We start from the raw sequence: 5032 nt of genomic DNA, 5'->3' as shown, positions 1-5032 counted from the left end.
ATTCCGTTGCTTGCGTGCGATTCGTTAAACCTCGTCGCCTCGTTAATCCGCTTCGTTGCGTGTCACTTGGCTTCGGCGTTGTGGACTGACGCTCGTGTTTAGATATGTCACTCGATGGTTCGTTGGTTTGTCGAATCACCGTGCCGAGCTGTGTTCAGGGACCTATAAGCAGTTTTATACGCCTACAGATACCCCCTCTAAAGTATTTTAGTCTTGTTCTTTTATAGAAGAGTCTGGAATACTTTGGATATGATTGTCCCAACCTTCAGTCGGTGTAACGGGACCTTGGAATGGCTTCTGTTCTTGATTCCTTCAATCCTTCAGGCTATTCGGTGCTTTGTCGAATGTCTGTAAGGGTTCCAGTGCTGCATTTATTGTCTGACCATTGTCGGAATTTTGAACTTGAAGTCGATTTCTGATTTTCTGATTTTTAGCTCTTGTTTGCTGTTTCTACTTAGCACTGACCATCGATTGCTGGCGTTGAGTCTTTATTTGCGACGCGTTGTCCGGCGTAGTGTTGTTGAGTTATCCTTAAGAATATTTTTAGAAAAATATTCTTCAGAAACTTCTTAACCAAAAATAGGGAATAGTTTATACTCGTATACCTTATTGGAGTATTGAAAATGAGCTGAATTGGCCTAATAATGACCCAAAAAAGGCAGTAATTAGGCCCCAAAAATTTTTTGACCCTTCTGAATATCTGGGAGAGGAGTGAATAAATAAGGGACTGGACCGTCGGTCGTTTTGAAGTCGTTTCGACACTTGGTTCAGCTCTAATTTGAATTTTAGTTCAAATCTGGTTCAAACTGGTTCAGAACTGGTTCAACCTGGTTCAAGACTGGTTTAGCCTCATTTGAACTGATTTATCTCCGTCATGATATATTGACTCGTGTTGACTTTTTACTCGTAACACGTTGACTGGCGTTAACCTAGGGTTTCGCGTTGACCGGCATTAACCCTAGGGTTTTGAACGTCGTACATTGACTTTTTGATCGCAACGCGTTGACTGGCGTTGACCTAGGGTTACACGTTGACCGGCGTTGACCTTAGGGTTTCGGATCGCTTGACATTTGTTGGAGTATACACAGTTTAAGCTCTTGAGGTATTGGAGCATGGCGATCCTAAATATTGGGCTGCAGGACCAACTATTAAAGGTGATTCATCTGCACGTGTGGATCTTATCCCGAATTTGTTGGATGTCTAAGTCACGAAACCAACTAATGGGGCTGGTGCGTCAGTGACTTTCGCATATATAGGATTTTTGGCAAACCCTCAGCCATCAACGGGTTTGATGAGCCTTTACCGACTACCGTTTGAGTCGGGCTAGCATGAAGATTATCTAAATACGTTCCGCATGTGACGTTGTGCTAAGAGAGTTAACGCTCTTAGTGCTACGATATTGAATACGTAGACTTCGTCTTTCTCATGTGAAAAGACTAAACAGCAACGTGTATCAGACGTTGACTTAGGATTTTTGGCAAATCCTCAGCCCTCAACGGATTTGACATGCTTTTACCGATTACCGTTTGAACCGGGCTTACATGCGGATTGTTTTAAGTCCGTTCCGCATGTGACGTTGTGCTAAAGGAATGAACTCCCTTAGACTTGATGCTACGACTTCGAATACGTAGACTTCGCCATTGTTACGGGAACAGGCTACCCGGCAACGCGTGTTAGGCGTTGACTTTAGGATTTTTAGCTAACCCCCAGCCTTCAACGGGTTTGATAAGCCTTTACCGACTACCGTTTGAGTCGGGCTAGCATGCGGATTGTCTAAATCTGTTCTGCATGTAACGTTGTGCTAAGAGAGTGAATTCTCTGAGACTTTGTGCTATGATGTCGAATACATAGGCTTCGCCATTATTGCGGGAATAGGCTACCCGGCAACGCGTATTAGACGCTGACTTATCCCTATTTAGGCTTCGGGATAAAATACCCCAGACTGGTATTCTGGTGTCTTTTTTCTACGGCGAAAGACTAACCCGGCGACGCGTGTTAGGCGTCGGCATATCCTTTCTTAGGATTCTGGATGAAATTCCCCATGCGTGTAAGGCATGGATTTTGGTGTTATTAATAACAACCTGCCATAATGTTGAATATGTGGACGGGTGTTCTTTTTAGCGGTTAAGAACTAACCGGCAGCGCGGGTTAAGCACAGACTTATCCCTGCTTAGGTTTCAGGATAGAATACCCTAGAATCGAACTCTGGTGTCTTCTTCTTCGGAGAAAGACTAAAACGGCAGCGCGTGTTAGGCGCATACTTATCCCTGCTTAGGTTTCAGGATAGAATACCCCAGAATCAAACTCTGGTGTCTTCTTCTTCGGAGAAAGACTAAACCGGCAACACGTGTTAGGCGCAGACTTATCCCTGCTTAGGTTTCAGGATAGAATACCCCAGAATCGAACTCTGGTGTCTTCTTCTTCGGAGAAAGACTAAACCGGTAGCGCGTGTTAGGTGCAGACTTATCCCTGCTTAGGATTCGGGATAAACTTCCTGGGATAAACCCTGGATTGATAAATTTTGGAAAAGATCAGTGCGGGAAAAGAAGAATTTTATATTCTGTTTCCCGGTCTTCTTTTAGGGTGAAGGCAAACCCGAATACAAGGAAGGAGGAATTTTATATTCTATTCCTTGATTCTGGAAAGGAATAATTTTATATTCTATTTCCAGCGCAAAAAAAACTAGAAGTGGGATCTCCACTCCGAGAATCTGGAAGATCTAGATAAACTTATCTTTTATAGGATTGGTTATCTAATCTGAAGATGAGTTTTTCGTTTATCGAAGCGAAATTTCAACCTCGGTTATAACCATGAGAAGGCTTAACTGAAGAAAAAAAGAAGGGAGTCTTTTCGTTTATCGAAAGGGGACTCTGAACTGAAAGTGGACCTCTTGTTCATGGAAAGAGTCAAGAGGGCCAGAAAGACACTTTTGGTGGACTCACTATCAATTAAAATTGATCAGTGAGGGATTTTGGTGGTAAAAAATGATTTTGGGTTATCCTCTAGAATATTAAGTATAATATTCTACAAGGAACTTCCCGGTAAATAAGTTATCCTGAATGTACTAGGGATAGTACTTTTTCAGGAACTTCCTATTTATTGGCATTAATTGACTTGCGCCCTCTTGAGTAATCAGGCGATATGCACCGTTTGAGTAGACTGTGTCTATCACAAACGGTCCTTCCCATTTTGGTTCAAATTTACCTTTCTTCTTGGAGTTTAGGATTATCGGTCGGCGAGCAGTGAGGACCAGATCTCCTTCCTTGAAGCTTCTCTGTCGGACTCTTTTGTTAAAAGCCCTAGATATTCTGGCTTGATAAAACTCAATGTGTTGTTGAGCTTCCAAGTGCTTTTCATCGAATTTTTCGAGTTCTTCGAGACATTTTTGATGTTGTTCTTCTGTCGTCATCTCAGTCGCGAGGGCGATCCGAAGGGATGGAATTTGGATTTCCAATGGTAGCACAGCTTCACATCCGTATACCAACGAATATGGGGTAGCTCCTGTAGGTGTGCGTATGGTGGTACGATAAGCCCAGAGTGCTTCACCGAGTTTATCGTCCCAGTCTCGTTTATTGGTCATCACGAGCTTTGACAGGATCTTAATGATCGTCTTGTTAAACGCCTCAGCTAATCCATTCGCAGCGGGATAATAAGCTGTTGACGAAACATCTTGAATTTTGAACTTGTCACAAAACCTGACAAAAGCATTGCTTATGAACTGTGGACCGTTGTCATGAATGATCCGTCTTGGCACGCCGTGTTGGTATATAACATGATGTTTGATGAAATTGATGACATTGTTCATCTTCACTTCTCTGAGCAGAATCGCTTCAGCCCACTTTGAAAAGTAATCTGTGATTACGAGAATGAATCGATCACCTTTGACTGAAGGGGGAAAAATAGGACCGACGATGTTCATACCCCATGTCTTGAATGGCCAAGATGTGGTTGACGTGTGTAAATGCTCTGGTGGTTGGTGCGTATAATTCGCATGTATTTGACAAGCATGACACTCTCGGGCGTATTCGATTGCATCACGAACCATTGTTGGGCAAAAATATCCCATTCTCCTGATGCGATCATACAGTTTGGGACCGGGCTGATGCGCACCACATTCTCCTTCGTGTGCTTCCTTAAGAACTTCTTCTGCTTCTTTGTTCGAAAGGCATCGGAGTAACAAACCATCGTACCCTCTACGGTATAATGTATGGATCTCGGTATTATAGAAGAATCTTGTTGCTCTTCGGCGGATTGATTCCCTTTCTTTTACATCCTCTGGCAGAATACCATATTGGACGTAGTCAATGATAGGAAAACGCCAATCTCGGGACTCAGACCTAATTTGAGTTGAATTCACCTCCTTAGCGCTTATGTTTCTATCATCTTCTTCTTCAATATCCATATCGTATATGGGTATGCAGAGTTGATGCGTCCTTACTGTGACTAATAGTTCAGTTTCGGGAGGCTACGCAAGTGATACTGCTAGTGCTGCCAGTGCATCCGCGTAAGCGTTTTGGAGACGAGGGATGTATTCAATAAAGAATTCTTCAAAAGAATCTGCCATTTTGATGGCCTCCTGGTGGTACGGGATAAGATCTTGGTTCCTGACTTCATACTCTCCACGTACTTGGTTGACTATCAATTGAGAATCCCGAAAAGCTTCGAGATATTCGACCTCCAGCTCCTTGGCGAAACTGAGTCCAATGAGAAGCGCGTTGTACTCAGCTACGTTATTGGAACATGGACTAGTCAATGAATAAGCCCAAGGCATCACATGCTTCCCTGGGCGGGGGTTATTACCCTATTAACTTCTCTCGAAGCACCATCAAAGTATAATTGCCATATTTGTTGGTGCGATGTGGTGTTAGCCTCGTGGGTTTCATCCGGCAAGTCATCATATACTTCTGTCGTATCTGTGGTCGGGTTTGCCGCCAAAAGAACACAAATCGCTTGTCCTTTGATCGACTTCTGCTGTTTGAAGTGCAAATCATATTGGGACAAGAGAAGGGCCTATTAAGCTAACCGCCAATTC

This window comes from Asparagus officinalis, chromosome 9 (assembly GCF_001876935.1).
Source record: "Asparagus officinalis chromosome 9, Aspof.V1, whole genome shotgun sequence".
Lineage (NCBI taxonomy): Eukaryota > Viridiplantae > Streptophyta > Magnoliopsida > Asparagales > Asparagaceae > Asparagus > Asparagus officinalis.
The sequence above is the reverse complement of the archived record's forward strand: the minus strand, read 5'-3'. Positions refer to the sequence as shown.